The sequence below is a fragment of the Artemia sp. Qi Xiang Cuo genome, chromosome 17 (assembly GCF_049724085.1).
Source record: "Artemia sp. Qi Xiang Cuo chromosome 17, ASM4972408v1, whole genome shotgun sequence".
Taxonomy (NCBI): domain Eukaryota; kingdom Metazoa; phylum Arthropoda; class Branchiopoda; order Anostraca; family Artemiidae; genus Artemia; species Artemia sp. Qi Xiang Cuo.
Window position 1 is genome coordinate 2,726,710 of NC_142810.1, and position 27,378 is coordinate 2,754,087.

Below are 27,378 nucleotides of genomic sequence, written 5' to 3' on the forward strand. Positions count from 1 at the left end.
AGTAGTAGTAGCTTCCAAATAGTTGCCAAAACTCAGCCCTGCATTCTGTGCAAGTTTCAATTTGTCACAAATTTTTTTCATTTTTGGGTCACTTGCCAGAGACACTGATGGGTGCCTCCAAAAATTGCTCCAAATTCCTCTCTTGTCAAAGAACTTATTCACAGATGCCTAAAGCCATGAATGGGTAGGCCATTACCCTAGCACTAACCATGTGCTACAAACATACCAACAATATTTTTTCATTTTCACATGGGTTCCCAATCTAGCCCAAGTCCATTGCTTGGCATTCAAGCCTTTTGGGAAGGCATGTCTGGCTAGAGTCTCAGACAGGTTGACCAGAAATTTAAAATTGACATAGGACATTAATTTGCTTGGAATGATAGGCAAACAAGCATTTAAAGCCTAATAGTGAGCAGCCCCAACTACCTAAAGGGTCAGCCAGGCAAGTGACCCATTTTATAAACTTAGACATTTGTACTAACAAAAACTTAATTCAATATTAGTTGGATCAACAAGATGCCAGGAATTGCAAGGGAAATAGGAATCTAAAACCTGAAAGGGCCAGTCTGCCTAGACTGTTAGGCAAGTGAACCCATTTATAAGCTCATGTTATGCTAACAAAAAATGGATTAAATATTGGTTGACTGTCTATGTTTGCGTCTTTGTGTCTCAGAAGCTCAGAAAGTTTTGCAAAAAAAATAAAGTCCAGATGGTCAGCCAGAAATGTCCAAATTGTGTTCAATAATTAATTAAAAATTTACAACCAGAACCCCAGATGACAATCTACAGACCTTGTATGAGGGGGTAACTATAGTTAAAAAAAAGAAGTGAAAAATGAAATTTGCTCAGAATGCTGGACTGAGCTAAGGCAATGAATAGATACTATTTGGAAATTGATTGGAGACAGCAGGCACCTCCTCCCCATTTATCCTGAAGAGAGAAGCTTGAATGCTATCAGTGGACATGGGCTAGATTGGGACCCCATGTGAAAATGAAAAAAACATTGTTGGTATGTGTGTAGCCCATGAGCTTGTATTATATATACAAATCAGTAAATTTCTAGATGGCCTTATAATTTAGCTAGGATGAAAGAGAAAACATCATTTGACGCCTTTTTTAAGCTCTTTCATAATTTAATAATTGCTTCTTTTGCAAATTGCATCTTGAGCAAATTGCAACATGAACATTTGAATTGTAAAATTCAGTGCTATTTTTGTTGTAGGCATTGTAAAAAGTTGAAACGGTAGGAAAATAGTTTGAATTGAAAAACAAGTATTTTGCAGGTTAGGTTATAGCTTCTTTGTATGGTTACAAAAATGAAATACCTTTGGGGTCCCTTTGAGAGCTCAAGATACAATTGGCAAAAGAAGCCAATTATTGAATTATGAAAGAGCATTAAAAAAACATCAAATGATGTTTTCACTTTTGTCCAATCTAAATTATAGGGCTACCTAAAAATTTACCTACAAATCTTTAAATTAGCCAACCAGTAGCCCTATTATAAGCCTAGAAGCCAAGCTGGACATAGGAAGCATGTTAAGAAAACAATTCTTACTCCCTAATGTGTAGAATAATCATAATTTAAACAATTTTTTGTTGGGAGGGGGGATAACCTTTATCTACACTTCTTTCCTTATTTTAGCAGTTTTTCTAAGAAATTCATCAATTTTTTAGAACCTATATATCTACAGAGTATAGGTTATACCCCTACACAGAATTGCATCCTGAATCTAAACATAACATTCATTTGCATCACAAATTAACTTTACCCCTATATTAGCCATAGGCTATGGTGGATATCCCTAATAGATTAAACCTAGACAAATTAGGGGCAAGGGTATAACTGTAAAGGTTAGGAACAAACAGCTTGAAAGTACCAAACAGAGGATTCAATTGTAGGCCAGCCACTCTAATTTTTCAGTGCTTCTTTCTAAGAAGTAGCCTAGGCCTATGTATGGTCTTTACGAATGCCTAACGAAACTTACTTTTAATGCCTACACCTACCAGTGTGGCCAGATCGTGAACAAAAAAGTAAGCCGCAGCCTTTGAAAAACAAGCCAAAAATAAGCCAGACAATTTTTTGCCCAAAATCTAACTTTACTTTAATGGTCACGGCCATTTTACAGAAATACTCACCACTTTTCAGGTCCTTTGATTCTAATGACATTATCCACCTTTTAATTTGTTCCCTGGTTTGCGGAAGTTCAGTTCCAGTGTAGAGATTATTTTGAGGCTGCATTTAGTAGAATTGCGATAAACCGCTACCCCATGTGGAACTCTAGAGACTTTACAGAAATTCCCGCGCGCTATGTTCAGAAAATGTCAAAAAAAAGAAAAGAAAAGTCAAATTAAGGTCTGAGGACCTTAATTTGACTTCTTAAAAGTATTTCTTTGATATGCTCTGATCAGTGCTTTAAGGACTTTGATGAGATTGTCATTAGATTTCTCTAATATTATGTTTACAGTTAACTATAAGATCTAAGCACTTTGATCAAGCAAAAATCGATAATCTGTGCAAAAATTGTAGAATCTTAGATTTGTAATCTTTACACTTTGTTGGGTAGAAGAACGGGACTATGACTATCCCTAATATTTGTAATGGGTGAGAGATTGTATAATAATGTATCTATAATGTCTGCAGAGTTAAATTCCATAACCATGGCCATAACCATATGGCATTAAATGCCATAATCCCTAATATTTGTTATGGGTGAGAGATTGTATAATAATGTATTTATGGTATCTGCAGAGTTAAATGCCATAACCATGACATTAGAATACCTTATGGAAAACCAACCTTTAATTGCTAATTCAAATAATATTATAGTTTATTCTTACTCTTTATCAAGCCTTGAGTTGCTGTCTTCAGCTCCTCAGTATAAATTGGATATTGACACTTATAATTGTCTTATTGTTATAGATAATCTTGCTTCAAGTAGCATAAGAACTTATCTTCAGTATATTCATAGCCACTCTGGTATAAGTGGTAATCATCAGGTTGTTGAAATAGCAGAAAATGCTATAAAGATTGACCAGCTAAGTGGGAGACCAATCCCCATTAGAGATATTTACCTATGAAGACTATCAGATATTATGTTTAATCAGAATGATCCTATTCTTTCCCCTTTTCCCAGTAAGTATTTTTCTAAAATTTATAATAGAATTCGTTCTGGAACAAATGGACTTAATTTTCTTGTATTCTCCTATTAGTTTCCTAATTCAAGTGGTTCAGTTTCCCTGTCCCCTCTTTGCAGGTATTGTAATATGAATAATGAAACAATTGACCACTGCCTATTTGAATGTAATAAGCTGACGTCTACACAGCATACCTTGCATTGTAACCTGTTAAAGTGCTTCAAACACCACAAAATTTCACTATCAACCAAGAGCCTAGTCAACTATACCGGCAAACAGAGCACAGAAATCGATATCTATCATCTTATATTTGAACTCCTTCAGTCGAAAGATCTACTGAAAGATTTCTGAGAATATTTAATAAATAAGAGGCAACCAAGCCAGTTGCTCTAAAGCCCAAAGAGTGAAGCAAAAGGAAAAGGGCTAAATAGTATCAACTGAAAAGCCCGCCTGTTGTGAAATAGAAGAAGAAGAAATGGAAAAATCAATGAATTTTTCAAGGATTTTGGAGTTCAAAATGATATGATGTTCCAAACTTATCTCACCCTTTCCTCTTCCCATATTTGAATCTCTTGGTCTTGCAACCCTATCTTTTCTTTCTCCATTATCACACCGTACCCATGCTTTCGCTCCAGAGATCATACAGGCCACATTTCTCATGTACTCTCTTTATTGCAATAACATATTCTTAAACTTATACAGGGCGTTTACATTATGTCTGACTTTTACAATACAGCAGTCTGACATCTTCAGGAGCTTTTCCGAAGGTCTGGGCATATCCACGAGTCTTTCACTTCTCAATGATGACCTATGATTCTCCAAATTACATAATCCGTTTAGCTTAAGAACCAATTTAAAATATTCTACCTGAACGATCTTCAATCTAGTAGCATTTTCATATCCCCTATTTCACCCACTTAAAGCATAGCTTATATAATCTTAGTGGCATGAACTTGTTTATCCATCTTTGTATCATTCATCATACCTACCTGGGTCGCAGTCAAGATTTGACTCTCGCTTCCCTTTTGAAAACCTATCTCTATATTTTAATAAACTCACCATTTGCTGTCAAATCACAACCCAAATTTATAAACTCGTCTTTAAGTCCCAGACGAATATTTTTGGACTCAACCCTTCCTGCTAAATATTTTTAGTACTTCTTTTCTAAATACATTCTTGTCCTATCAACAAAATGCTATCGCTTGTTTATTTATTCTACCACTAACACAATATCCTCCTCAAACATTGCCTGGATTTGATCAGCACTGAATTTTTTCAAATTAAGTAACTTAAGGTCTTCTTTTCTAAACACATGCTTGTCCTATCAGCAAGATGCTATCGCTTGTTCATTAATTATGCAACTAAAACCATATTATCCTCAAACATTGCAAAACATTAGCACAATATATCTCCATTTTTTGACTCTCCTCTACTCCTCACCTTATTGGCACTAGGATTCATATGATGGAGTCCGTTTTTAGGCTGCTGGAACCCCTTTTTAACCTCGGGGTTGGTTCAACCATAATGAAGTAGCAGTCTAATATAGAGGATTCTAAAACAACTAAAAATAAAAAACATGAAAAGTTACGTTCACCCATGTTGGAGGGAACATTGAATGTATTTATTCAACGGAAAGACTAACAACAAATTCATAAGATTTAACGATAAAATACATCAACACTGTTCTTGTAAGCTATCAACTTTTTTTTTATACTTTTTCCACTACCAGTACATATTTATGAAATTAAATCAGCTAATAATAAGCAATCTCTTATATAAGAGATTGTTTAAATCATTTTTTAAGATCATTAATAATTTTTCAAGCGTAAATAGTTTCTTAGGAATATGTCCACCCTTCATTGAATTTAATAAATAAAAACTTTCTTCAACTCAAAGCAAGAAGCAACATTAAAAAATAAAACGAACAAAAATAGTACCATATGCGAAGGGGTTTGACCTCATTTCAATCCCTTGCTCTTCACCTTGAAGTTTTCAATACTTTTAAAAAACCTTCTACTTCTAATCGAACGGCCCAACCCTTATATTTCATTAGACGGTCTTAAGCAACTGGGACAAAACGTCAAACTTTAGGATAAAAAGTGAAGTATTGAGAAGGGAACAGCTTATCATATACAGAATAATTCCTATTTTTTTAAGTTTTAATACTGCTTCTACTTTTCAGTTGAAAAAAACCTGTCTATTGTTTGTTTAGTGTTTGATCATATCTTCAAATAATGCCAGGAAATTCACTTCCCTCCTCAGTGAAAAATAAACTTTTCTACATAGAAATTTCTGAGCCTGTTGATCTTTGAATCAATTTTGTGGAAGTATTTAAGGACTTGTGATAGTCTCAAACTGATGAAAGACTCAAATAGTCTATCAGTTTGTTAAGCCATTTGAAAGCGATTGAATATCAAAAAGATGATTCAAAGATAAATGAAATTTTTCTTAGAACTCATCAATATCTCAAAGAACAAAAGACTGAGTGGATATTAAATATGCAAGCGATGCAAGGCTAATGCAAGTGAAGATTACGTACCTAATTACAAACCTAATTCCCACTTCAGAGTAAAACCAATACAGGAAGCCTAAAGAACACTTAATATATACATATTTAAATATATATATATATATATATATATATATATATATATATATATATATATATATATATATATATATATATATATATATATATATATATATATATATATATATATATATATATATATATATATATATATATATATATATATATATATATATATATATATATATATATATATATATATATATATATATATATATATATTATATGAGTAATTACTTGGCAAAAAAAAAAAAAAAAAAAAAAAAAAAAAAAAAAAAACTGTCGTCCTAATCCAGCAATTGAGACAAATGTGCATTTGAACGAGGCTCTCACCTTACACATCCATCCAACTACCTAGGATCAAACAGTATACCCAAACCATCAACCAAATAGAAAAGTCCAAATCCATGCAAAGTTGTCATCAATAAATGTAAGTCGTTGTAAAATTACCCGCAAAAGCACCTTAAATCTATCAAAATATTTCCAAGTAAAACCTTCCATTTAGGGCTCATCAGAAGAATACCACCGGCCTTAACGGGTTTCGAGGCTTTACATTCTTTACCCAGCACGGTGGCGCCTCTACCATAAGATCTATATGGTAACCCTATGTCAGGTCAAACCTGTGAAATACATGCATACCAGTCAAACTACTAGAAATTACATATAAAAAGTGTTTCAATGTTTCCATAATCAACTCCCAGAGGTCACTGAAAGAGACAATTCTGGAACAAATGAAGACACGTCCAGATGTCTCTTTTATTGGTATCTGGAACCAATTACCAATTTAAAGAACCTGATGCTTGTCTGAAACCCCTAGAAACTCAAACTGCAAGAAATTATATTAAAATATCTTTCAGTATTTCCTTATAATTTTTTTGTATATTTACTTAAGAGTTCATGATAAATGAAACTAAATTTTTTAAATTACCAACTAATTTTTTGGCTGAAAATCCTCTTAAGATCAGTTTTTCCCTCAGCTTTTTACATCTATTTTTAAAATCTGTGTAATTACTGCATATTTTTGCATACCTAAATAATTGGGAATAATAAGCCGAATAAGCAATATTTGAATGTATATTACTTTCAAGATATGGAAAATTAATTACTTCAAAATTAAAATCATCCGTTTTATTATATAATTTAAAAACTAATTTATTATTATTTGAAATATTAATATTTAAATCTAAGAAATGGTCGGAGTGTCCCATCACATAGCTAGGCTCTTGTGGATAAATATTTTTTGAAATCTCAATAAACTCTGAACAATTTATTACCAAGAGATCATCCAGATATCTTTTATTATTTGAAAGGTTATATTTTACGTTGTTTGGGCTATTTTTATTTATCATATAATCATATTCTAATTGGCTTAAAAACAGGTCTGCTATGAATGGACTTGCATTCCCACCCATAGGAATACCTACAGTTTGTTTATATAATTCCCCACTAAATCTTATAAATGTATTAAATAGAACAAAAATGTATAAATGTATTTCATATATATATATATATATATATATATATATATATATATATATATATATATATATATATATATATATATATATATATATATATATATATATATATATATATATATATATATATATATATATATATATATATATATATATATATATATATATATATATATATATATATATATATATATATATATATATATATATATATATATATATATATATATATATATATATATATATATATATATATATATATATATATATATATATATATATATATATATATATATATATATATATATATATATATATATATATATATATATATATATATATATATATATATATATATATATATATATATATATATATGTGAGTTTTCTGCTTGACCGAAGAAACAAGACCAGAAGACAGTTTTCTTGTAACCAATAAAACCTGCATAAAACGAGCTTTGCATAAAATGACGTGATTTTCTTCAGATTGCTGAAATAACCAGGTGTAACTAATATTTCCTAACTATATAAAAGACGCTTTGCGATGGGTTATTAGAAATTTGGTGATTTTACATTTTTAGACTGTTTGAATCATTGTAAACAAATGCAGTTTAAAAATGGTTTCTGAAACTTTTCATGTTTATTTCCTCTTCCGATTGAAGTACACTAGAGCCCCAAAATTTCTGTTTGTAGGATTTTTATGAAATTGCTTCCAATTCAACTGTACCTTTGCACTTCCACCATCCCCCAATTCCAGGGTACAACCCTAGTTTATAATGTATGAAAGGTAACTATTTGGTGAAAAAAACTGCTTTCTTACTTTAGTAGTTCAGACAGATAAGAGAACGAGGGTTTAGCCCTACTCACCAACCCAATTAGCTAGGACAAACAATACAGCCAAAAACAATGACATACTTCAGAAAGAGCTTTTTGATTGAAAATCTAAAGTACTAATGAACTTTTTAAGAGTTAAAAGTGATTGAAGGGCAACCAGCCCCCTCTCACACACCTTTTCCCCCAAATTCATTGAATCAAATTTTTCAAGATAGCCATTTTATTCAGCATAGGTGAAAGTTCCAACCAACTAAAGAAGTATCAGGAACACTTCCTTTTAAAAAACATGACATTCACTGATAGCGACAAACCATGGGTGTTGTAACAAATACAATTCCTTCAAACAAGTATTGACAATTTTCGCCTACAGTACGCTACGCCTGCGTTCATAATAGCTGGTGACTTCAATCAAAGTAATAAGCAATTGGTGTCATCTGTGCTTGACTTAAAAAAAACCGCTAATATTCCCACCCGCTAAAGTTGTGGTATACTGGATCATATCTTCACCAATGTGGCTGATCAGTACAAGACGCCACGGTCTCTCAGCTCACTTCGAAATTCAGACCACTTGGTTATTTTCTGGGAGGCTGAAATTAACTTTCCGAAGTAAAAAAAAGTCTTAAATTACCGACCGAACTCTGTCCAAATAATCTATCTGTTCCTTCAAAAGGTGGATTTAAAGTTTTAGCCTTGAGGAAATTTGTTCTGTGACGACGTGAACATGAAACTGGATCCTCTCAATTCTCTCATTCTAAAGAAGTATCAGGAACACTTCCCCATAAAAACCATGGGTGTTGCAAGAACTTAAAGATATGATCAAGAATCGATGACAGCTTCAATCCAGTGGTTAGTTAAATGTGCCAAACAGACTGAGTAATCATGTAATTAAAGTTAATTGAGGTACTAGGGAACCCTACATTCGCGAGAAAGTGTCACCACTTTTGAATGCTGATCCTCAGAAATGGCATCCTGACGTTAAAATTTAACCGGAAAGAAAATAACCCGTGACATTAAGATGCATATGGATCACGGGTGATAACTGCTGAAGTAACACAATTTTCTAAGCAATCTAGACCACTTAACCATACCATCAGCGACAGTGAAATTAAAGCCCTCATACAAGTTTCTTGGAAGAACTGATTGTAGATGTATTATTTGTAAAATGATGACAAACTGTAATACTAAAAAAAGCTATGACAACATGTTCATTCCCTCTCCACGGGAAGTAATCGACCTTGGAAGATGATTAACTAGAGTTGATTTTTTAGGGGGGGGGGGGTGATCGGATCCGACGCATGTGCTTGCAGTACTTATTATCATTATTATTACCCATTATCAAGCTTACAAAATGTTATAAATGCAGTAGAAAAAAAGGAAAAGAGGACAAAAAAATGTGAAATAAAACAGAATTCGACAACACGAACTAAACTGTACACAAACAAAAATATGTATAGGAACAAAAATATTATCAATAATTTGACAAAAATAACAATTTAAAAAAGCACTTAAGTTATTATGACATACAATGAAGATTGGATTGGGTCAAAAGCCTCTGTAACCCGAACGCAGTGATTAGTTACAGCGATGAGGGGTTAGCCATACTTAGAAGATATTTTCTGATTTCTCTACATATTGTCAATCTACATTTTGTTCGAAACGGAGCTAGCGCATATAAATGCCTCTGTAAAGGTAAAATTGGGGCATCGACTAGCCACAGCGATGAGGGGTTAGCAATGCTTAGAAGACAAGTCACTACATATTGGAAGGTCGAGGTACATAATTTTAGGTGAAAATTTATTAGCATGGGATCCAAAAATAATATTGACTGGTATCTTTAACACTGTTATTAAATACTGGAACTTCACCATTCTGGGGGGTGAAAGATAGTCCTAATCTATCGTGTTCTTTATTCAACAAATAAAAGCTATTTTCAATACCTGTAAGCAGTGTCGTTACTAGCCAAAATGTTTGGGAGGGGGGGCATAAGAGATTTAACAACTGGCTGGTCATTTTTACCGACTGTTTTTTGTCAATAATTAGCATAATGTTTGTTTCGAATACAATACGTAAACTCACTGCACGAGTCAGTAAAACCGCTGCATTTACCAACCGAGATTTAGATTTCGGTACATATCATGTCACTATTTTAAGGCTGTTTATTTATCCAAATGGAAAGTTGTGGCACCATCTATAAAATCACGACAAGAATCAGTAAAACTGCTGCGTTTACCGACCAAGTTTGAAATATCTAGATGAAACGATAGTGTTTTCGTGGTCTCTATTAAACCGAACAAAGAATTCTAACTGCGTCATAAAAATCGTGACACTTTTGCGGCACGATTTTACCGAATAATTGTTTTTACCGAGTGACCAAAACCATTCGGGGATGTCTCCCCTCCCCCTAATATGTGATGGCCCTCCCTGTAAGTGTTCTACTAACGTTCAGAATATTCAAGATTTACGTAACAAAAACAGCTTTCATAATTATGGCGTAGACCGTAATTAAAATACACTATTTTTTACAACATTAATAAATTGCAAGATGAATAAATTATGAACGATTAAATGTACTGACCAGAAAAAGAAACAATTCAGTTCGTAAAATGACTGATGTCAATGGTTCGATTTGATTCCTGCTTTGACTCCGCAGAAGCTTTTTACAAGAAGGCAGCAACAACGAACGACGCTTCTGACTCATGAGTAGTAAGTGTCGAAACTTGAGGATAAGTTCATATTTGTGCTCACGGATAGAGGGCATTTTTAGTGACTTGAGAGCAGATTCATAAGACACATAATTTGCACTGAGTGTGACTTTTGCAGCACGTTTGTGGACAGTTTCAATGTCACTACTGAGATGTTCTGTATTTTACACTTGTGTACCCTAGACCAAACATGTGCAATAGTGTAATGGCTGCACATAACACAGATATGCCAGTTGAGATTTTGGGTACTATGGTTCGGTACAGAAGAGATCATGATTTAGAGGGTTGAACCTTATCCTTTTGCTTTATTCTCGTTTATTGGCATCCCATTTGTGTCACACTGACCGACGCAAGTCGATTTGAGGTCAATACTAAACTATGAAATTACTTGGTGCTTGTCTACTAGGTATTTTAGCAAAATGGATAAGTCATCAACGTTTTTAAGACGATCGTTAACTTCCGAAAGCAAGGAATTTATAACGCCTGGAAACAGAATGGTTGTATTTAAGGCAATCGTTAACTTCCGAAATATCACCACTAGAAACAGAATGGCTGTAAGTTTTGCGCCTTGAGGTGCACCGCATGTTATTTTGGCCAAATCCGAGTCGAGATAACCCGGGGAAAGTTCATATGCACGCTGAAAACGGCCACGAAGAAAATCTATAACAAGTTACAGAATATGCTTTTCGCACCCATCGCCTTTAAGTTTTCGAATTAAAGATCTTAAGCCGAACTGGCCAGCCATGACAAAAAAACCAACAAAGAGAAAAATCTCTAAAAAAAAAACAAACAAACGAGACTGTGGCCAGTGGAGAGAAAAGAAAAACAACAGAAACAAAACAACGCGGATATTTCACCTGTATACAAACAAGGCGTCTTAAGAACTAAATACACAAAAAAAAACAAGATAAAACTAAAAACCACTAAACCCCCCCCCAAAAAAAAAAAAAAAATATGTAAACACGGCGCAAAAAAAACCACGGAGGGAAAAGATGCTAATATAGATTTACTTCAGTGAGGACACCAGAGTAACTGAGGAAAAATAAAAAAACTGTAAATTTCTTTAATTATTCAGTTGCGAAATAATCCTTTTGTTAGCTATTACTGAAGCAAATCGTTTTGGTCTAACAGGCAAAATAGTCCCCTGGTGATTATTTAAAATCTTTACTCCCTTATTGACTGTTGATTCACTCTTTAGAAGGTTATCATAAATTGGGTTAATATTTAAATTACCCGTGTCCCTATTTATGGAAAGGTTAGCAAACATATGTTTTTAATTTCTATGGCTTCCCTGGCCCATTGGGTGTACCCTTATCATTAGAAATAGCCAAGGCTTCATCAAATTTTACAAAATGATCTGGTTGAAGCCAAATATGCTCTGCTAAAGCTGAAACGAAAGTTTCTGGAGGCTTGCTTAATTGTAGGTTTTTTTCTATTGAATTAACGGTGTTCAATAAACCTTTCAACAAATTGTTGGTGAGTCCTACCAATATAGAACTTCCCACAAGAACACAGAATTTTATACACCCCACTTACTAAATTTCCCCGAGTTAAATCCTTACCAGAACTAAAAAACTACTCATTGGCCTCAGCGATTGGAAACATGTATCAATACCAAATTTACGTAAAACCCGTGAAAGTTTCTCCCCCAAACCAGGTACATATGGTAATGAAATGAAGCTTTTTGATACAACTAAATCTAAAGACTGAGAAAAATCAATATACATACTACTATGTTTGGCCCGTCTATTTTCAATTATTTTATCAATGAACTTAATTGGATAACTATTACAAAATAAAATATCCCTCAAGTATAACAATTCCGAATCCAGAAATTCCTGGGAACAAATTTTAAAGGCTCTATCCACTAGTGAAATTACAACCCCCTTTTCACCGACATAGGGTGGCAAGAATGAAAATTTAAATACCTATCATTGTGCGTAGGTTTTCTGTAAATCGAGAAAAGTAAATGGAAATCCCTTTTAATTAATAAAATATCCAGAAAAGGTAATTTATTATTATCCTCAAATTCAACTGTAATTTTAATATTATTATCAAAATTATTTAAATGCTTACAAAAAAGGTCTAAGGAGTCCAACCCATGTTTCCAAACACACACCACATCATCCATGAACCTACCCCAGAAACAAGGGGAGATTCTAAAACTGTTTATAGCGGAGGTTTCAATGGCATCTATGAATAGATTTGCCAATAAAGGAGAAAGTTCGGCACCCAAGGTCTATGGTCTACCTAAGATTCATAAGACTGGATCCCCCCTCCGCCCCATTGTGTCAACTTGTCTGTCACCTGTATCAAAATTAGGAAAATGGTTGTCGGTAGCTTTGCGTCCACTTTTGGGAACACAAAAAATCATATTTAAAATATTTGACTGATCTTACTAATAAATTGCGCAATTTCACGCTGGAGGAGAATTCAATTCTTTGCAGTTTTGATGTTGTGTCCATGTATTCAAATTGTGATTTAAAAAGGTGCGAGGATATTTTAAAAAGTAAATTAGAAAAACACTTTGATTTAATACAGGATGTGACGTTAGCCAGTTTGGATATTGATGTCATTATGAGACTAATTATTCTGGTAAATGAATTTTATTTTTATTTTGGTTTTAGAGGGGAGTTTTATAGACAAATTTTTGGGTTACCTATGGGGGCTTCTCTTTCTCCTTTATTGGCAAATCTATTCATAGATGCCATTGAAACCTACGCTATAAATAGTTTTAGAATCTCCCCTTGCTTCTGGGGTAGTTTCATGGATGATGTGGTGTATGTTTGGAAACATGGGTTGGATTCCTTAAACCTATTTTGTAAGCATTTAAATAGTTTTGATAATAATATTAAATTTACAGTTGAATTTGAGGATAATAATAAATTACCTTTTCTGGATATTTTATTAATTAAAAGGGATCTCCATTTACTTTTCTCGATTTACAGAAAACCTACGCACAATGATAGGTATTTAAATTGTCATTCTTGTCACCCTATGTCGGTGAAAAGGGGGGGTTGTAATTTCACTAGTGGATAGAGCCTTTAAAATCTGTTACAAGGAGTTTCTGGATTCAGAATTGTTATACTTGAGGGATATTTTATTTTGTAATAGTTATCCAATTAAGTTCATTGATAAAATAATTGAAAATAGACGGGCCAAACATAGTAGTAGGTTTATTGAGGTTTCTCAGTCTTTAGATTTAGTTGTATCAAAAAGCTTCATTTCATTACCATATGTACCTGGTTTGGGTGAGAAACTTCCACGGGTTTTACGTAAATTTGGTATTGATACATGTTTCCAATCGCTGAGGCCAATGAGTAGTTTTTTTAGTTCTGGTAAGGATTTAACTCGGGGAAATTTAGTAAGTGGGGTGTATAAAATTCCGTGTTCTTGTGGGAAGTTCTATATTGGTAGGACTCACCAACAATTTGTTGAAAGGTTTATTGAACACCGTAATTCAATAGAAAAAACCCTACAATTAAGCAAGCCTCCAGAAACTTTCATTTCAGCTTTAGCAGAGCATATTTGGCTTCAACCAGATCATTTTGTAAAATTTGATGAAGCCTTGGCTATTTCTAATGATAAGGGATACACCCAATGGGCCAGGGAAGCCATAGAAATTAAGAAACATATGTTTGCTAACCTTTCCATAAATAGGGACACGGGTAATTTAAATATTGACCCAATTTATGATAACCTTCTAAAGAGTGAATCAATTGTCAATAAGGGAGTAAAGATTTTAATTAATCACCAGGGGACTATTTTACCTGTTAGACCAAAACGATTTGCTTCAGTAATAGCTAACAAAAGGATTATTTCGCAACTGAATAATTAAAGGAATTTACAGTTTTTTTATTTTTCCTCAGTTACTCTGGTGTCCTCACTGAAGTAACTCTATATTAGCATCTTTTCCCTACGTGGATCTGTTTGCGCCGATTGTACATTTTTGTTTTTTTTTTGGTGGTGGTTTTATTGGTTTTTAGTTTTTTCTTTTTCTTGTTTTTTTTTTTGTATTTATTGCTGAAGAAGCCTTGTTTTTATAAATGCGAAATATACGCGGTGCTTTGTTTCTATTGTTTTCTTTTCTCTCCACTGGCCACAGTCTCGTGTTTTTGTTTTTTTTTTTTATAGATTTTTATCTTTGTTGGTTTTTTAAGTTTTCGGCAGCGGTGATATGGCGGAGCTGCTCAAAAGATTTTGGAGCTTTGACTTTGGTTATAACTCGTGTGCATACATTTTTCCAAGCCTGAGGAAATCTTTTTCCTTCAAAACACCGATTTGTCAATGAAATGAGGGATTTTGGCGAAAAACTGCATATTCAATCCGAAAGTTCACTAGCAGTTTTCCAAGATACGAAGAACGGTTCTTTTTAGCATCTCGGTTTCTTTAATTAAATTGGTTAGTGGAATATTTTAAATTGGTTCTTAAGGTAAATGGATTATATAATTTGGAAAATCATAGGTCATCATTGAGAAGTGAAAGACTCGTAGATATGCCCAGACCTTCGGAAAAGCTTCTGAAGATGTCAGACTGCTGTATTGTAAAAGCCACATATTAATTTAAACACCCTGTATAAGTTTAAGAATAGCTAATTGCAATAAAGAGAGTACAAGAGAAATGTGGCCTGTATGACCTCTGGAACGAAAGCATGGGTACGGTGTGATAATGGAAAAAGAAAAGAAAGGGTAGCAGGACCAAGAGATTCAAATATGGGAAGAGGAATGGGTGAACAACTCCAAGATACGAAAAACACTTATTTTTCAACATCTCGATTTCTCTAAAGACCGAACATTCCGTTACTTACACAATCAATTCTTCTGAAGAATATCGTACGATGGTTTCAATTTCACAGTCGTTGAAGAAAGGATAAGTGGTGCAGATTGTTGATAAAATGTGTTAACTTCAGTAGATGTAACCAGTGATCCGTTATGTATATGCATCTTAATTTCACTGGTTAGTTTCTTTCCGGTTAAATTTAGACCTCAGCATGCCATTTCCGAGGATCAGTATTCAAAAGTGGTGACTACTTTTCACGGACGTAATATTCCCTAGTATCTGTGTTAACTTCAACTACATGATTCCTCAATGACTGCCACATTTAACTGACCACTGGAGTGAAGCTTGCAGTGGATCATGTAAATCTCTAGAATTTCTTGCGTCACCCATGATTTGTTTCTATCGCTCAATCTTAAGGTTTTTGTGGGAAAGTATTCATGATGCTTGTTTAAAATTGAGGATATCTACTTTCATCTTAGTGTCTGTCACTTTCCTCAAAGTTAAAAGTTTCCTCAAAGTTAAAAGTCTCGATACAGCGTTTGAAGGAACAGATAGATTAAGTGGATAGGGTTTGGTTGGTAATTATAGCCGTTTTCTCTTCGGAAAATTAGCTGTAGCCTCCCTCAGAATAAAGAAGTGTTCTCTGAGTTTTGGAGTGAACCGAGAGACCACAGGGGTTTTGAATGATCGGCCACATTTTTAAAAATAATATCCAGTATACTACCGCTTTAGTGTTTGGGAATATTAACAGTTTGCTTTAAGTCAAGCATTGATGAGACCCATTGCTTATTACTTTGATTGAAGTCACCAGCAATTATGAACGCAGGTGGAACGTATTGGTGGCAAAAATTATTGATACTCGTTTGATGGTATTGTATTAGTTCCTTCTAGTTCCTTGTACCTTCAGGGCAGTAAACAACGGCTATTATGATATAGAAGAATTATCTAGAAAGAACACGGCTTACAATCAGCGCAGATCACTTCATGGCAGAAATAAGTGCGCTCACTTAGTATTTTACGAGGTAAATCACCCCGGAAGTGTAAGCTGACACCTCTGCCACTACGCTCTAAGCTGTGTTCCCGTCTTGTTTTAAAACAAGAAAACCTTTATAACCTTTGATAAACCCAGTTTCATTTGTAATGTTCAAACACTGAGCTATTGCTGTGATTCGGTTTCAGGTCTGTCCAATAAGGACCTTCAGTTCGTCCATCTTGTTGTATGAAATTTAGCAACTTTACCTTTGCCATGATTAATTTTTTTAAAATAAGTTTTTTTCTACTGAAAGTAAGGAGCAACATTAAAACTCAAAACCGACAGAAACTGTTCTGTAAATAAGGGGGTTGCCCCCATCCTCAATACCTTGCTCTTCAAGCCAATGATTTTGTACTTTATAAAAGTTTCCTTTTCTAGTGATTAATTAAAAAAAACTTTCCGAAAAATAAGTTTTTCAAAGAAAAGTAAAGGCCATTTTAAACTTAAGCTCAGGAGACACAAATACCTGTTAAAATTCAAACTCAAAACGTCCAAAAATTACTATTAAAGAATAAATGAAATCCAAAACGAACAGAAATTAAATAAATAATCATAGCAAAAAACATGCAACAAGTAATAATATAAATGAATAAATATATCTTAAAGCGAGTAATGCTTAGATTGAATATGAAAATCAAGCTTAAAACGAAAACAAATATTTAGCTGTTAGAGTATAAATGAAACTTAAAACGAACAGAAATTAAATAAACAATCAATGCGAACAAACATACAATATATATTTATGTAAATGAATAAATAAATCTTAAAACGAGTGAAACTTAAATTGAATATGCAAATAACGTTTGAATCGAATAAAAATAACTACAAACAAGAGTTTGGGATTCGTCTCACCGCAGAAGCCTAAGCAATCTTGAATATAACTTGGTAACAAAGAGAAATTGAAGCCAGTGGTGGTTCTGACCTTTTTTGAGCACATATGAAATTTTTATTAGCCCCCCCCCCTGATTAGTCTCCCAAAAATTTTAATGCCAAATTTTAACAGAATTTTATTTAACACCAAAATATTTTATTTATTAAAATATGAACTTTTCTTACTTTATATACAAACAAATATGGGAAAAAAAATAAAATTTCAAAATTTCAAGACAATTATGAATGCTACATTATTTATTAAAAATTTTGTACCACTGAAATTTTATTTTAGCCCTCTAAAACCACCTCTGATTGAAGCAGAAGTCAATAGAAAATGAACAAACCACATTTCATATAAGAATATAATAAAAAAACATTTCACACAAATTGAAAAGAAGGCAAAAATGCGAACTTTCAAAAGGTAAGAGCCAATTCCAAGGGATATTAAGCATGAAAACATTGCATTTAAATTATGAAATTTTAATAGAATTGCATTAAAACATTGCTGTTTAATTCTAACAAGGCATCCTTTAATGCATTTTAGCAAGATTCTGTATCTTTGATTTGTAGCTACTATATGCTTATATTGTTTTTTTTTATCTGTGGTTAAGCAAGTTAAAAAAATAGCTAAATAAACAATACCTAAAATAGTATAAAAGAAAAATGACAAGTAAAGGAAGCTGATCCTTCAGATAAATATTATGGCTGCCACATAACAACCTTCACTTTTGGTTCTAATGTTTTTTTTTTTATCAAGCCTGCATTCAAGAAGGAGAAATTCTCCTCAAATAGACAAAATTACAGTTAATATATTAAATTTTATGTGTTTTCTATAGCAAAACACTTTAATCAATCTTAGATCTTAATGGTTTGATACAAGGGTATATACAGTTACATATTTTTTTGTGTTTTTTTCCCTGAACAGTACTCAATAATCAAGATAGAAAGAAAAGAAAAAAATGATTTACTAGGGCAAATAAAGCTTTATTATTATTCTGTTACTGCAAATTTCAAAGTAAAAAGGTAAATTCGGCTTTTTCACTTTGAAATTTGGATTGAGTTAAATTCTAAATTTAAACTTTGTTTACAGTTAGATATGGAGACAGCTTTTAAGTTATAGCATGCTCTTTATTAAAAGAAAAAAAAATCAAAACTTATCATATTTCAAATGCTATTGACTACTGAAGAAGTTTAACTTATGCTTTGAACTAAATCAAGACACAATCAGCTTTGTGGTTATTTGAAGCAGTCACTGTAGCTTGTGTAATTTTAGGGACTTTGTGCTTCTACTCACCTCTTGTAAAACGGGAGTAGCCTAGTGTATCCAAGTGTTATTGCCAGTAGTAAACATTGGATAAGTGGTACTTGCTCAATTTGGGGGCTGTGTTATGGACTTGCCTCAAATTCCAATGGCTGAAGATGTTTCCCTTTCTGAAGTTTGTGCTGTTAAGAATGGTAGGTGTTTTAATTAAAAAAATCAAGCTTAAGACGAAAAAAGTATTTTCCTATTGAAGTACAAATGAAACTTAAAACGAACAGAAATTAAATAGACAATCAATGCAAACAACGCTTTACCGAAAACCAATTTTATGACAAATATTTTCTTTTGTGCTTAATATTGAAAATAAATAATAAAATTACAGTAACATTTTGAACTGATGAACTTTCAGCAATTAATATCATTATACATCAAATATTCAGTTTAATTTACTAGCTCTTTTTAAAGTTGTTAAAGACGAATTTAGTTTCACTACAAACAAGTGTTTGGATACTGCCTCCTTTCCAAACTGTAAATAAAAACCAAAACCTACTGCGTCATTGGCACTTAACTAAAGGTGGATTATATTATAAATACTTTCTTTTCCAGTTTTCAAAGCATTGAAAATAAAAATAAAATTACAGTCAAATAGATTCTTGAACTGATGAATCATTCAATAATTAATATCATTATACATCAAATATTCAATTTGATGTTGTTTATACTTTCGAAGACTGTTCAAGACGCAGATAGTTTTCAGTAAGCACCAATGACGCAGCAGGTTTTAGACTTTTACAGTGAGAGAAGGAGGTCATACCCAAACTCTTGTTTGTGATGATTTTTGTTCGTTTCAAGCTTGATTTGTATATTCAATTTAAGTTTCACTCGTTTTAAGATTTATTTGTTAATTTACATTAATATCTATTGAATGTTTGTTTGCATTGATTGTTTATTTAATTTCTATTCGTTTTAAATTTCATTTACACTTAAATAGGAAAATATTTTTTTCGTCTTAAGCTTGATTTTCATATTCAATCTAAGCATTACTCGCTTTAAGATCATTTTATTCATTTATATCATTACATGTTGTATTTTTTTAATATGATTGTTTATTTGATGTCTGTTCGTTTTGGGTTTCGTTTATTCTTTAATAGTAATTTCTGGTCGTTTTGAGTATGAATTTAAAAAGGTATTTGTATATGCTGAGATGAAGTTTAAAATGGCCTTTACTTTTCTTTGAAAAACTTATTTTTCGGAAAGTTTTTTAATTAATTTTTGTTCGTTTTTCATTGCAAAGAATTTCAGGTTTTTAAAAATTCCTTATTTAAAAATCAAACTTCAAAAATCAAATATTCATCAAAGTATCAAAACTGATATCAAAGTAACAATATTAAAGTGAAAAAATGGGTTTGTGTCAACCTCGGAGTTTGTATTATCTGATGTTGGAACTATTTTTAATAAAATTGCTATCTCAAGATTTTTTCGACCAGGTTTGGGGAAAAAGGGTGTGGGGGGACCAGATCAAGTATCATTCTTTTTCAGCTCTTAAAGAGTGACTTAGAAACATTCGTCGTAGAACGGACAAGACCTCTCTGAAGGCCTTGCATACACGCAATATATAAAAACAATATGTGTCTCCAGAGTATAACTTACAACGCCTGTCCCTGGGCCCTGGGGGTTGTGTCGACCCTGGAGTTTTTATATCTGATGGTTGAACTATTTTCAGAAAAATGGTCACCTAAAATATTTATCATATGGGTTTATCCATCCGATAAACCCAAAGGCGTGGAGGGTGGGAAGGGCTAGGTGCCTTCCGATCTTTTTTTACCATGAGAAAATGAATTACAACTTTTAATTTCCATTCAAATGAACCCTCTCTGAAGTTCATACGAGCATATCTTCCATAAGAACCATATATGCCCCCAGAGCAATACTTACAATGCCTGCCCCGGCCTTGGGGGGGGGGGGGGGGGTTGTGGTGCCACAGAAGTTTTTCTTATCTGACCTTTGAACTATTTTTAACGAAAGGACCATACGTAAAGGAGTTTTTGTTATATGATCTTTCTACTATTTTTTAACAAAATGGCTACCTCAAATTTTGTATCAGATGTATTTGGGGAAAAAGGGCTTGGGGGGCCAGTTGACCTCTTATCACTTTTGACTCTTAAAAAGGGTACTAGAACTCTCAATTTCCAATCGAATGAGCCTTCTTTGAAGTTTATACGACGACGCCTTCTATATGAAGTGCCTCTGGGAAAAAAAATTAATAGAGTGTGGGGGGAGGCTAGCTGCCCTTCAATCACTTTTGACTTTTAAAAAGTGAATTACAACTTTAGATTTCCAATCAAATGAGCCCTCTAGGAAGTTTATACGAGCATCCCTTCCATGACAACCATATATGCCAAAAAATTACCAAAGTATGTCCTGGGAAGGTATATTGAAGTACCTACCTCCACTCCGTCTCTCGCTAAGGGGCAGTGACCTTTGATGATCTTTAAAAATTGTTGTATTATGGAAGTGAAGCCTTGCAAAACCAATCTTCTGCTTAAATGAAGTAAAAAAGTAAAAAAGTAAAAAAATTTTCATTTCATTTAAAAATGAAGTAAAAAAAAATTTTCACCTTCACAACTTTGCTCAATCCCAATTTATGATATTTTAAAGATATACAAATGCATTTCCTAAATAAAAACAAAAAAACAAAAAAAAATATTGATATAAATTAAAATTCTAATCAAATTACAGGATTTGTATTTTCAGAACTAACACCAGAAAAAAAGAAACTCGTATCTGAAAATTAAGGTAAAATATTGTTTTGTCAATATTTCAATAGGTTAAGTTGGTAAATGTTTAAGACTTAGGAATCAGAAGATGGCTAAGATGGAAACTTCGCAATACCTTCCCAGAGCATGTTTTATGCCCTGAATTCACTACTGAAAGTTTCATTTCTTCAACCTATCCCCTTTCCAAGATAGCAAAAAGTAGCTAAACTAGAATTTGACCCTGAAATTCCCATGGGTTTTGAAACATTAACTTATTTTAAAGTCCAGGTAAGTTGAATAAAACACTAAGGAAAACAACTTAAAATGACACTGAAGGTAAATATATAAGTAGAAAATATCACACAATATGGCCTATGTAGGAAAATGTCCGTTGATCATGGTTGCAGCGGTAGCTGCAACCTAGTAAAGAGCGAACATCAGCCCATAGTAATCAAAAGTTGAAAAACGTGTTTTCAAAAAACTGTCTAGAGAGAAAAAATTTTCGTTTGACACTGAATCAGGAATGGTAACTATTGTTATGGTTAATCTTAGAAGTTAAAGTTTATTGCGAAAAGAAATTTATGGTGATTTCGAAAAAGAGCCTGAAACCGCTTGAAAATGGCGTCAAATCGAAATGAAAAGTGCACCATGGATTCAGCATGGTCCAAAACATTTTGAAGGATAATTACAGTCCCCTACCTTGAACACCAAGGAAAATGATTTTTTTGCATGGGTAGCACTGATCTGTCTCCCTTTTTCGTTTTTTTTCTAGAAGGGCTAGGGGGTGGTCAGAGCATCATAGAGAGGTGTGTAATAGCTCATTTTCAAGGGAATTAAATTTGTAAGTGCCCTTTTTAAGTGACTAAAAAGATTGGAGGGCAAATAGCCCCCCTCCCCCACAACTAGTCCTATAAAAACTTTGAGATAGCCATTTTGTTTAACATAGTCCAAAGGTCTAATATATATGGTTTTGATGATGATATGACCCTCCTTAGTCCCTGGGGAAGGGCTGTATGTGGTATCGCGGCGTATCGATATCGTACGTATCGGTATCGTGCATATTGGTATCGCACGTATCGTATCGGAAATATCGGTATCCACTGTTTTTTTTTCTGCAGCTGCCGCTGCAACCTAGTAAAGAGAGAACCACAGCACATAGTAACCAAAAGTTAAAAAACACGTTTTGAAAAAAAACTGCTTAGTGAAAAAAAATTATCATCTGACATTGACTCAGGAACGCTAACTATTATTTTGGTTCGTCTTAAAAATGTGTTCGTCTTATGGTGATTTCGAAAAAAGCCTCACACCCCTCGAAAATGGCGTCAGTACCCTCCTTGAACAAAAAGGAAAATCACTGTTTTTTTTTATCGGTACCACTGATCTGTCTCCCGTTTTTTTCTATTTTTTTCAACAGGCCTAGCATGCTACCAAATCATCATAGGGAGATGCTAAATCGCTCATTTTAAACCTATTGCTCATATCTACGTGCTTTTTGTCAATTTTACAATCCAAAAGTGCCATATAGCACTAAAAACGGAACTTTTGATACCACTTCTTAATTGGAAGAGTTTGGAAGCATAAAACGGTACCATTGCAATAATTATGGTCCAAAGCCCTTAACTGGAGGTTTATTATATCCCTCACATATACTCCCCCTCCAGACCCTCTTAGTAAGTTTCATAAATCACCTACTCATCTTAAAAGTAAAAGATTATTGTGAGAAAAAATTAACTAAAACTAAAATCTTTTCAACTGAAAATCTACCAAAAACTAAGCTTGAATGATCAACAGTTTTAAATTGAACCTTTAAACTTCACTCTGGTATGAAGCCTGTGTGCTAGTTCTAACGGCGATAATTGAGGGGAAAAGACGTTTTTGCCCCCTTAGTTTTCTGCTTCTGCCTAGGTTTTTAAAAACACCTTTTTTGGGACATTTCATTGGAAAAGATACTTTTTTCATTAAAAAAAAAAATGGGGAAAACAGCCGAAATTGCACTTTACGGGAATGTGCTATCAAGTCAAACTTATAAAAAGTGATTAGGTATATATATAAGCTGTTAAATGAGCCCTTAAACAGTTCTCTTTTGTTACAGTAGCCTTCTAGTCTCTACTAGTCAGTAGGTGATTTACAAAGCCCTGTCCTTCATTATGGCTTTTTCAGGGGAAGTCAGCCGAGTAAAAACAGTTTTTTGTTCATCGAAAAACAAACGTTTCTGAAAACTGTGTATTGTTTTTTGAAGAATGCATGATGAACTTCATGTTATAGACTGAAAGTTTTTCATAGCTGTCAAGGTTGTTTTCAGTATTGTCAATAGGTGTCTTATCTCCCCTAGATTGGTGATAATTAGAAACTACATTAAAATAAGTTTTCAACTGAAACTAAGGAGAGCCATTAAAACTTAGAACGACCATACACTATTCTGTATAAACAAAAAAGATCATGGCAATGTTGTTTCTACATTAAATTTTAATCAAAAAACGAACAAAGATTAATTTAAAAAAAAAGTTTTTCCGAGGGAAGTAGAGAGCGAAGTTGAAACTTAAAACGAACAAAAATTATTACTTCACAGCCTATCTAACATATATAAATAAAACAAGTACAAATAAACCAACTAATTATGTTTTCCTATGCTTTTAGGATTAAAAAAAACTAGCGCTTTACTGAAAACACAAAAGTCAAGTATAAAAAGCAGGAATATTGATTTAAGAGTCAAAAGTGAGTATATAGCCTGACAACACTAAACGAATCTATAAGGCTTTCCATAATCTTCCACCAGTTGTGACATTAGTAACTTTCAGTATACAATTAAATTATCTTAAAAACATGAGCGTAAAACTAAATATTTTTTAATAACCGCGAAGTAATTAGACAGCATACAGAAATATTGGATTGATTTATCAAGCAGCATTTTGCTCTCACCAGCTATAATACCAATAGCGGGTAATATACAGTTTTAAATTGTAAGAAATATGCTTTAGTATCACTTAAAACGGAGATCAAATAAGAGATAATATGAACTCTGGAAGCCCGATTATTTCTCTCTATACAAGAGTGAATTTCAAGCTATGATACAGATTCTTAAGCTAGTCTATAGTCCTAATACTATGAGAGCCCTTACTTTGAATTGCACCATCTATATTATCTACCGAGTTGTTCGTGATTCTAGCTCGCTAATAACTCTCAATAAGCAAATATATCCCGGCGATCCAAAATTTCTGCTGTCAGCGTACACTCAGGCAACAAATAAGTCCTACGGGTACATTTTCCTAGATCTTAATCAGAGCACACCCGAGGATCTACGTGTAGTCACAGATATTTTCGACAAAGAAATTACAGTATATCTTCCGGTGAACAGTAGAAAAAGCTATTAGTTGCCATCATGACACTAAAGAAACTACACGAACAACGGCATTTATTTTCCGTTTTAGGCACTTCAAAACCTCCACTCAGGAAGGCCATACTCAAACATGGTGTTGACAATGATTTCATTAATCTAATATCTGAACTTTGTTTAAATTTAATTGAGGGCAATGTAAACTTGTCAGAAGGTGTTAGACAACAGACAAAGCAACATCGTTCCACTGTACGTGATTTGGCTTGCAAAAACAAAGGAAAAAATTTTAAAAGAAAAGGTCTCCTTCAAGCGGGCGGTAGCTTTTTTACACTTTTACTACCAATAATTGCAGGACTTGTAAACAGTTTTCTCTAGATGGCTAAACCCTATAAATTGACTCCATTTAAACTTGTGTTCTCGCCCGTGGAACATTTTCAAGACAATCTAAGCAAATTCTTTAATGATGAAAATATTGCCGATGATAAAAAGCTAGTTTTACTTCAAGATGCATTGCGACGTGTGGACAAATATAGACCTTATCGTGAGAGAAACGCCACCATCGTCACAGATCCGTCTAAACAGGAAACATCTCCTCAAGATTCAGCAGTGCAATCAAAGAAGAAGGAATTTAATTCCATACTGACAACAATTGGAAACCTATTGCCAGTGATCTCTATCGAGAACAGAGTAAAAGAGTATTAGCATATCTCATGTTGGAAACAGGTGGTGATGAAGTTCAGGTCGATAGCACAGCGAAACGAATTATAATTTTGGGGAAAAGTTATAATATAGTTGATTTAATTTGTGATATGGTGACGAATCGTAAAGGACTTTTATCATTTGACAATAATCTATACACATTTATAAATGCATCAAACTTCCCTTAAAGTCTGATTGGCAATAAGCAAATTCTAAAGGAATTAAGAGAATTTAGTCCTCCAACAACGCCAACAACATTTAAAAAAGAAGAAGAATCAATCTTGCAAAATACTAGCAGCAGCAGCAGCAGTGATTTTATAACACCAGTGGGTAGTCAAAAGCGAAGACGTATTGATTCACCATCCAGTGTCCAAAAGGGGAGTGGACATCACACTACGTGTTTGCGTTCAAAATGGATGAAGTTTTAAAACATGTCTATGAAAATATTGGTGAAGCGGGAAGTCTAAGTTCCCCCACAACGCTTTCTAAAGTTGCCTCTGACATAGATGGCAGCACATTAAAAAGGCAAAAGAGTATCTAGAAAATTAACCGAGTTACGCACTGCATCGGAATCTCAGGCTTCGTGGCAAACAATATCGACAAACTAAAGCCTTTGTCCCTCTGCATATAATGCAAACTGATCTTTTATTTTTAGACACGATTCAACGGCGTCGCAATACACCCTACAAATATATTCTAGTGGCAATCAGTGTCTTTAGTCGCTATGCCTCTGCCATTTCATTGCAATATAATTTAGAAAAATTCAATCGGATCGCGGTAGCAAATTTGTTAATCCACATGTGCAAAAGGTTCTATTGAAATATAATACAACACTCTATCATAGTCACAGCCCGATAAAGGCTGCATTGGCTGAACGATTGATAAGAACGATTCGTCTATTAATTTTAAGATAGTGCACGCTGAAAAATACTGCTGCTGTTATTCATGATTTAGATAAATTCATGCAAATATACAACAAACGACCCCATCGATCATTGTCCAACTCAACCCCAACGGAAGTTCATTGCAGTGAAATTACATTTGATGCTTTTCTAAAGCAATATTCCAGTGAAAAAAAATGCGAAGAAGAAATTCAATGTTGGTGATACTGTTCGAATTAATCGAACCACCAATATTTTTGAAAAGGGGAATTATTTAAGGAGCACTGAACTTTTTAAAGTGTCCAAAATCCTAGACACTACACCCACGACATATCGACTGCGAGACACCAAATATGATGAGATTCTTGGTGATTTTTATGAATATGAACAGCAAAAAGATAAAAACAGTAGTGAAATTAATGAAATTGAAAGGATATTAAAGAGTCATGCACACATGGGGAAGATAAAGTTGACTATTCTTTGGCTAGGATACAACTCTGATTTTGATTCTTGGGTTGGTGTTGAAGACATTAACAATGCCCAATGATTTCTATGTGACTTTCATGTCCAATTTTTCTGAACCTCTCTACAATGATTTGAATAGAACAAGTGATTTTTGGAAGAAACTCTCCCCCACCATCAAATTCGACGGCGCGTATGAAGTGGCTCTTGTCGACTGTATTTTCAAAAATACATATGATATCCTTAGAAAAGAGCGCAAATATGATATAAAAATTAGACGCTATGACTGGCCGCCACCCTCAGGTGATCAAGAACAAATTCAAAAGATGAATATGATAAATTATTCATATATTGAATTACCCTACGAAGAACTCATCTGTATGAATGACATATGTCGTTCTATCAATAAAAGAATTTTCGTTCGTAAAAAAGGAGCCTTCAAGTTCAACTATCCAAAGGAGGAGGGCAAGATCTACATTAGTTCACCTATTGCCGATGAAAAGATTATTCTCAATGATATTCTAAAAGATGTTCTTGGCTTTAAGCTCAACATAATCTATGG